Here is a 9849-nt window from a genome sequence, read left to right as displayed (position 1 = left end):
GGGACACGCCATGAAAAGGCTGGCTGAAAGGGATCGACCGCCGCCAACCTGTCAGGATCCATGATCTGGCGGCCAGACTGCCAGGACTGCGGCAGTCCGACCTCCACTGCAGGTTTGGCAGTCTGAAGACCGCCAAACTCGTAATTAGGCCCATAGTCATCCAATCTTTGCCTTCTCGGTAAAGTGGACAGAGCAATGGTGCAAGTTGCAATTGTGATTGCAAAGTTGCAAATGCATGTGTAGGAGGTACACAGCTGTCAAAATATTGACAAGAGGACAGTAAAAGAAAATGCAGTGAGTGTGGGCATTGTACGTATAGGCGTGGTGAAGTGAAATATAGGTGAGAAAGTGCATGCAGGGGAGAGTGAAAAGAGGGTGCTGAAGAAGGAAAAGATGAGGTGTGAGAAATGCAGATGGAAGAGATGTGGAGTGAAAAGGGTGTACATGTCTAACAGAGTCAAGGTAACAGGAATGATTGAGACACTCTGAAGACCGCTACCCCTTCCACAGACCTCGGAAATCTTTAATTACAGTCTTACAATTTTAGATTTGAAACTTGTACATGTTTACAATAAAATCATTGTTGATACTTATCTTAAACCGATAACTCCCGATTTTAGATGTAGAAAATGTTCAGTATTGACACAGCCAATACTCCTGCTTGGTTTGAGGTGTATATATTTCTGGACGCAGTAACAGAAAACTCGTAGAGACCAAAATACGGGTCGGGTCGCACACTGTTAGATTCACAGAAATGTAGTTAACATATTTAATCCATGCCCATAATTACATAGGCCACGTCCTCTACTTGTTTTCATCGCACTTACACTCTTGCCTACAACATTGCTAGCAGGACCCAGGTTCCTTTAAAATACCATTGATCGTGTCTTGAGTCGTGGACAGCAGTACGGCAGCGGCTAGTGTGCTCCTTTGCTGAAGAACTAAGAATGGTTTAGCATTTGGGGCCTTACAGGCATTTGTTAGCCATTTAGGGAAATCTCTGTAATCAGATGGATGTTTTTGCTAACTTGTCCCCGGCCATCCTCCAGTAACTGGCATTAATATGCGGCATTACTGGTAATACCCTCGCTCTGGGGCTCTTCAAAGCTCTGCGCGCCCTGCGACTGATGTGCTGCAGATTAACCAATCATTGGTGTAAAATATATAAAGCTTTACTCATATTAAGGTGGTAAGACTGCAGTTGTCTGCATACGAAATCGATCAGTTACTGTAGGTTCGTGGTTTCAAACATTGATTAGCTATCCTCATACTGTCGAGCTAGACCGGATGTTTATTTCCACTGGGGCCTGACTTACCAGAGGCTGATTTTGTTTAATTCCGTTTTCTGGCCCTATTCGCTATGCAGTGACGTTCAATTAACTAGTTCACCCAGTAAAACTGCAACCTCGACACAGATCCCAGGCACTTGCGTTTGTAGAAAGGAACTGAGGAGCTGCAATTATCAGAACCTGGGGGAAATCTGAGGAAACAGAAGGGAAGCCATTAACATGTTACACAGGACTGTGCTTTAAACACAGCTCCCCTCTGGCATATTTCAAGAAACAATGGTGTCTGGAAAATTAACACTTTGTACAAATTATTTCCAGATCAGAAATTTACACTTTAATTTTATTTGACAACTGATAGATGTAACCATTTTTTTATTTTTAAATGCATGAGAAAAGCTGTTTTAACGTGTGTTTTTTGAAAAATATACCTTAACCATCCTTCAATAAGCAAAATTGACAGATGAATTGACTGATTTGGATATTGGCAGTAATGGTTCTGCTGTTGGCTTTTCGTCTGAAAACCTGTCTACCACTGTGACTGTCCGATCACTGTATTTAGATGTTGCAAGTCCCACAGACAAAAGCCCGCATTTGAACCACCGGATCTGCCAAGAAACACTGCCCACGTCAATGGTGCAATAGGGAAAAGTGGCTGACAGAGGAACTCCAGACATCCTTCCTGCTGTGCAGATTTGGATATGGCTTACCACCAAGAAAAAAGTGGTGGTTTGACCTCCAGGTTTGAGCTGGTGGATTGGGGGAGAAACAGGGTGAAAACTCTACTTTTTCCCCATTCCACCACCCGTCTTCGACGGGACACGACTGGACAACACCTGCCATTGTTGCTACCACCGACCCATGGAGAAAACATGACCCCCATCATCGCCGGACTTGAAGGTAGGAGCACTGCATTGCTAAGGTACATTGGGTGGACACTGCACGGGAGGTCAGGCCTCTGCAGACATTTACATGTCACAGTAATTTTTTTTAATTGGCTGGTGTTATAAAGTGGATTATTGGTAAGGGCATTTAAGTAACTATACCTAGAAATAGGCCACAAACCCCACTTAGGTCTAATTAGGTCTCAATAAATTAAACCCAGCTCAGCCCTTGGTAGGTTGACAACGAGCGACAAGGCTCAACTTAGGAGATAGGTGTGTAAAGCATTTAAAAATCTCAAAACAGTAAATCAGTAAAACACAAAACAGAATGAAAATCCAACACCAATTAATAAAAATGGAGTATATTTTTATCTTCAAAATGAACCATAGATATGAATTTTTAAAGAATTAATGTTTTTTAGCACATAGAAACTAAAAGCGCCAATCTGGTCATTTGGTCGCACTAGACCGCGACAAAGTCAAAGTTTGAGGTTGACCACGAAGGAGCCCTGCTCGGCTACAGCAAGTGAGAGGCTTCGGTCAAAAGTTTACCTTCAGACTTGGTCTTTTTCTTGAAGATTTTCTTCAGCAGGACGAAGTCACCAATCTAATCCGAACTGCCTGGAGCCCTCTTCGGATACGTGTCGCAGGAGACCTCAGTGAAGAATTCTACCTTCAGATTTAGACAATTTTTCAGGATGGAAATCTTCATCCAAGTCAAAGTTGAATCTTGATCCGACATCCCTGGAGCCCTCCTTAGATGCACTGTGCAGAAGGTCCAGCTTTTTACGTTCAGACTTTGTCACTTTTTTAAAGCTTTTTCCTTCTGACGGAGGTCGACCCTCCACAGCAGGCTGATTTTGATGCAAGGGCATCAGATCACCTTTCCAGGAGCCCCCAGTGAAATCCTGTTTTTCTGAGGCTCTGGAGCTTTTCAGTGAGACGAATCTACAAGTCAAGCCGGGTTGCTGCTGAGGTAAGCCAGCTTGACTCACCACTCTGTGTCAGTCCCTTTATAGCGCTTTTATCCAAAAGTTCTCCAAAATTCAGGATCTTCTTACAGAAGGTCTTTGAAGGTCCTTTAGGATTCCACAGCTCACTCCATGGTTCCAGAAGCTCTGAGTTGTTCCTTGAAGGTTTAGACTCCAGCTCCCAGAATGAACCTGGTTCAAATCCAAAAATGACCACTAGCCACTTGTCAGCTGGTCAGTTCCTCTAGGTTCTGATGCAGGGGACTCTGGTTAGCTATTATTCACCTGTAGCAAGCAGGGAGTGCCTTCTGTGACCAGTTGAAGCCAGGCAAAGTCCTTTTAATGGTGGAGCCCAAGTGTGCAGCTGGTGCAGTCCTTCAGAGTGCAATGTCCATGTGCAGGTCAGGCATCCAGTAGGGCAGTCCTTCATTTTCTGATGTTGTTCCTTCTTTTTCTGATGTTGTTCCTTGAAGGGATCTGAGGTGTGGGTGCAACTCTACCAAATGTATCCTTGCTCCTGAGGTAAAAAGCAGAGGGGGCAACTGTCCAATTACAGGCAGGCCACTACCCTCTTGGATCTCCAATTCCTGGGAAGTGTGACAAAAATCAATCCCAAGAAGCAACATTCCTTACAAATCAAAGATGGCAGAAACTGAATTTTGGAGGGTAGGTCTGGCTAAGCCCACCCACTGGTGTGGCTAAAAATCCTTAACACACCCCTCTCCTAATCTAATCAAGAGGGCACCTTGTTGTCTCGGTTTGCAGGAAATGGGGGGTCCTGAGCTGCTCCAAATGTGTCCTTCCATCCTTTGGAGACCAGTTTGGCTGTTCTCCACCCATCCTGTTTCACCATCTGCTGTGGCAGATCTCGTCCCCCAGGCACTTCCTTTGTGTTCAGCCCAGACCACTTCACACCTCATCAAGGCACTCTGGCCAGTTGTTGCATTTATTCTAACAATCAGTTTTAGACCAAACTTGACATATCTAGCTCCTTTGAAGACCTCATCAATTAAAATAAAGTCTCCCCATTTTAGCCTATGTAGCCTATTCACTACAATGAGGGAAACACAAATTTGGCTAATTTTCCTCACCAGGGCTTATAAAACATATTTCATAAGGTCCCTGCTTATAGTTACACTGCACTCAACCCCGGGGGCACCTATGGCACACCTTAGGGGTGAATTATATGTAAAAAATAAGGTAATTTAAGACTTTGGAAATGCTTTTAATTCCAAAGCATGTAACTTTAATTTAAAAGCATCCAGCAAGGCAGGCCTGCCATTAAAATGTCCCTGGGCACCTCAGCAGTACACATATGCTGGGGTCCCTAAACCTGCATGCCCTACCATATACTAGAGACTTATAGGTAGGTTGATGCTGCCTATTATAATTAGCCTAATTTGCATACTTATTTTCATCAGATCACAGGCCCTGGGATTGGTTAGCAGTACCCAGGGCACCATCCGAGTCAGGAATACTTCAGCAAAAAGTGAAAAATGGGGGCAAAAAGTTAGGGGGTTTCTGCAATCAGCCCAGTTTTTTCACAGCTGACACAACACACATATCTCACACATACACAGCTGTTATAGTGGTGTCATCATTCATTGCCAAATGAATGCTGGCACCACAATGAGGGTACACTCACACTGGACAACAGTGTCCACGTGTGTGCTTTGCAAGGGGACCTTTATGGGTAGGTTTGTGCTATCTATTGTGTATGTGTGTTTGTTCACGTGTTTCTGTTTGTGCGTGTGTGTGTGTGGATTAGCTGTTCAAGATAGAGGGAGCTAGAGTGGGTGGTGTGGTTGTGTCTGTATGTGTCTCTCTTGTATGTGAGACTGACTTCTATGATGTATTGCTGTGTGAGACATTCAGGTGAGTGGTGGCATATGGTGGACATTGCCGTGCTGTGTGTAGTTGTGCTTGTGTATTTGTGTAGCCGAGTTTGTAGTTGCATTGTTTGTGTGGTTGTGCAATGTGTGGGTGCAGTGTCAAAGTTGTGTGTATGTTGTCTCATGGATGTATGTCAATATTTGCTTTCAGCATGTACGATTTGTGTTGTGTTGGAATGGCAATGTGTGTATGTGGTGTGTTGTGTGGTGTGTAGTGCAGAGGTACACATATGACAAAAGGACAGTGTTTGTGTGTATCACTGACCTCTATTCCACAGCCTCTGCCACTATACGAAGTCCATTGGGATTCACTGCCGTCTCCCTAAGTCATCAATCCGTCGCCAGTCAACAGGGATTGGCGGTATGACTGCCAAGATCTAAATCAATCCCAAAGCGACTAAAGCAATGAAATAACAAAAGGTAATGTAATAATATTGTATTACCTAGACTTACTGTTTTTATGTGTTCCTTTTAATTTGGTGGTTGTGTTTCCTTTGTACATCTTGCCTAGAAACAGAATTATATGTCTTGCCAGCCTCATGTTTTGGATAACAAATCATAATAAAAATGCATGCATATGTACACATAGAGGGATTTTCAGTCACCCCTCTTCATCCATTGGTTTCTTGAAGGGCCATTCACATCTTGCTCCTGTCTACCACAGTCTACAACATGAGACAAGGGGTCAGCCCACTTCAACCGTTCTATTTCTCTTTGCCGTGCGTGATGGCATTTTTCTCTTGCGTGTGTGCACATCCACCTAAAAAGTAGTCTACTTCACTGTCAAGGCTTGTAGAGGAAGTTCTCCTTTCATTTAGTCTTTTTTGCATTTCTTCTTGTGATAGGTCATTTTATACTTACTTTTTTTTTCCTTACTAAAAGTGGTATTTTTACTTTTTATTACTCTGAAGTGTTAATGCCTATTGCATAGGTTCAAAGTTAATAGAAAGAATGGCAGGCTTGACTAGGTCCTGTAAGAAATTGGGCTGCTGGTTGGGGTGGTCCGGGAGGCAGCGGGGTTTAGCCCCACTCAAGCAGGAATCACAATCATTCTCAGGGTGAAGTCACAAACAAACCCTAAATTAACATGTGCTCAGTGCTCAATTAGCTTGGCACACACCAGTCAGGGTTAAATCAGAGGCAATACATAAAGTATTTGTGTAACACTTCAAACATTAACACAGTGAAAACACACCACAAAAAGATCCCACACCAAATGAGAAACATAGAGTATTTTGTAGTCTATAAAAAAAGACCAAAATGACAAAACTCCAGTCAGTGGAACCAAAGATATGCAATTTTAAAGATTTCATTAAAAATAGTCCAAAAAAAAGCACAAAGTGGGGGTTGTACTGTGGGTCAGAGACTGTCCCTGGTTATGAGCTGCTGAGCAATAAAATGTGTTGGGCAACTAAATGCCTAGAACCTGTTCTGTGATTCTGAAGATTCATACAAATGTTAAATTCCAAAGACGAAATACACAAAAAATGAAAAATAGATCGGTGCATCATATTGTGTATTTAAGAATCATACTTCCCTGACTCTTCTGGGTGAGTCTGAAGAGATGTAGTTGACTCTTTAGTCATCATCATCAAGTCTTTCCATTTTCCTGAGAGATCATTACTTTCTCTTTGCAGAATGTAATATTTACTATGTTGTTTTAACCATTTACACATTATCCCACACTATGGCACCTCCTCTCCCCGTCTCTGTACTCTGAGATAGAAATTAGTAGTAGTTTGAACACATCAACAAAACTCTAAATAAATGGATTTCAGGACATACCCCACAACAGATGGAGAAAGAAAAAATCAATACATTTTCTGGAAATCTCACTAGCTGAAACTGGAGTGTTTGCATTCAGTTACGTCCCAAGGGTGGGCACCTCGGGACATAGCAGGTGCTGGCCCTGAGGGGTGGTGGTTCCCAGGGACATTACTTGATCCACAAGGGGGGGGCGGCGTCGCCCACTCCAATGTTAAACAGCCCCATGTAGGTGGCGGTCCATGGAGCTGTGGAAGGGCTGTACGCCCCCCTCTTAATATACATGAATAGCCCAAGGGTGGTGGCGGTCCCCTGGGCTGCAGTGGGGCCATGTGTCCCACTTAATTTACATGAACAGCCCCAGGGAGATGTCAGTCCCTGGGGCTGTAGGGGGCTGCATGCCCTCCCTCCCCCTTCATTTACATGAATAGCCTGGTGATTGGTGGTCCCCGGGCTGCTAGGAGGCCATTCAACACCCCCATGTGTAATTGAATGTATGGCCTGGGGATGTGGTGGTCCCAGGGGTTGCTGGGGGGCTGTGCTGCACCCCACATGCATTCTTTCTTTAGCCCTGAGTCAGGTGCCGGTCTCCAGGGCTGCAGGGAAGCATGTGGCCCCCTGCATTCATTATTTGTTTACCCTTGGGAAGGGGTTGGTTCCCAGGACATGGGGCGGACATTGTGAATTCATGATATTCATTTTATTGAAAAAATATTTTTTTACCTGGTGCTGGGGTCCCGTCCCTTTTCTTATTTTTCATCTTTTTTTCTGGGACTCAGCTGAAGCCGAGACCAACACTTCCTTGTTGAATGGTTGGCAGCCAATCAGATCTCAGCAGAAGATCGGGAGAGTTCGCAGAGCCTTCGCATCCCTATATCTAGATATATATACAAATGTGTTTTTTCTTTAATATATAAAAAACTTCTGAACAGATTTACACCAAATGACCATAAGGGGCTCTTTCCAGACCAAGAGCTAGCTTTCTGACAAATTTGGTGCATTTCGGTCCAGTGGTTAGTCCTTTATTCCTGTTCAAAATCCCTATGGAAATTAACATTGAGAACACACCGTTTGGGACACCCCTTTTTTCTCTGCCCCTGCTTGACGAATAATCACAAAACTTTCCAGACAGCAGCTGAAGTGAGCATCATGTTTTTTGGGAAAATGTTGTGAAGATTCATCAACCGGCACCAAGGGTATAGGCAAGTGAATAATACTTTTCCTATAGAAACTTGGTCCTAACTATAACTACCCAGAATACATATGTGTGTGTGTGTGTGTGTGTATGCGCGTGTGCACCTGTACGCATGGGCGCATGTGTGTGTGTTTGTATGTTATGTGTGTGTGAAATGTGTTCACTGATATGCAAATATATGTGGAAGTTGAAATCAGAGTTATTTTCGCACAATAAAAAACAATGTCAGTTGAAAACTGTTGATGAAATGTCTGAGTCTGTGGGTTACAATTAAAACTCAGCGCTCTTGCTTCAAACAAAATGTTCCACAAATGCTAACAATATTGTAGATAAGATAACGTGTATGAACTGTGTGGTATTCCTATTCCTGCTAATAACCAGTTTACATGCCAGTACACTTACATAACCTACACATACATGAATGTCGCTCACAGATGAACGGATAAATGACATCAAGGATGACATCACATTTACCATTACAATTAGCAAAGCTTGTGACATTTCATTCTACTTCTTTCCAGTCTGCTAACAAATACAGTCTGGCTGTGGGCACTATATGAACAGTGATACATTTTTGCACGTGATTGATCAAGTTACTCTCTAGCCAAAATGACATGCCGGTAATAAAATAACAGAAATGGAGTTTTACCAGTCATGGCTTTTTCTAAACTTCTAGTTTTGCTGTGTAGGGAGGTCAAAGACTTATCTCCGTGGTTCTCACCGTAGCGATTGGTGCTGTAGAATATTTAGCAATGTGATGAAAATGTTTAAAGGAAACCCTCCCTCTGTTTGCACAAACAATATTTGCTAGGGGAAGAGACTGTGCCCGCAGGAACTGGTTAGGGGAGGGACTACCGCACTGCTTTGATTGGGCCTTAGTTCAGCTTTCGATACTGTGTCTCATCAGGTGCATTTCATTAGACTGGCAGAGGCTGGAACTAAAGGGACAGATGTAGCCTGGTTCCAGTCATTTTCGGACAACCATACCTTTCAGGTACTCACTAAACCTTTCAATTCAGAAACATACAATTTGCCTCATGGAGTTCCACAAGAATCCTCTTTGAGTCTCACCTTACTGAATGTTTATGTGCAACCCTGGCAGATACAGTGGAAAAGTATCACTTTTCCATTTACTTCTGCACAGATGATATGCAAATTGTTTTTTCACTTTCCGCTACGAATAAGAATTCTTCTCTCAGTGTGATTCCTTGTATTAATGAAGTGGGTGAATAAATGTGGACAAGCTGTCTTAAAATAAATTGCAGCAAAACTGGGGTGCTTATAGTGGTAATCAACCTCAGTAATGGAGACCATCAGTGACTGCTGATGACATTTCAAAGTGCTGGGGCCTTAAAGTGGGAGCTCAGTTTAAGGCAGCAAGCAAGCAAATTCTGATCGATATAAGGAGGGCTCGAGTGGTCTCCCCCGAGATGGTTTTGAAAAAGAGTGGAAAATGATGCATTGTTCAGCGAAATTTAATAAGTAATTTAGTTAGAAAGCAAGTTTATGAAGAAATTGTGAACATGTCTAGACCTGCTGAACCCCGTTCGTGATAGGGATTGGGGATTGCAATTATTTCCCATGAACGAGGAATTCCCAGTAAGTGCGGGTCATAAGCTCGCGTTGATTAAGTCCCTGCCCTTTGTACACACCGCCCGTCGCTACTACCGATTGGATGGTTTAGTGAGGTCCTCGGATCGGCCCGCCGGGGTCGGCAACGGCCCTGGCGGAGCGCCGAGAAGACGATCAAACTTGACTATCTAGAGGAAGTAAAAGTCGTAACAAGGTTTCCGTAGGTGAACCTGCGGAAGGATCATTAACGGCGGAGCGGCCCGAGCGACCCAGGGCGCCAGCCCG

Source organism: Pleurodeles waltl, chromosome 7, assembly GCF_031143425.1.
Source record: "Pleurodeles waltl isolate 20211129_DDA chromosome 7, aPleWal1.hap1.20221129, whole genome shotgun sequence".
Taxonomy (NCBI): Eukaryota; Metazoa; Chordata; class Amphibia; order Caudata; family Salamandridae; genus Pleurodeles; species Pleurodeles waltl.
This window is presented reverse-complemented; position numbering follows the sequence as displayed.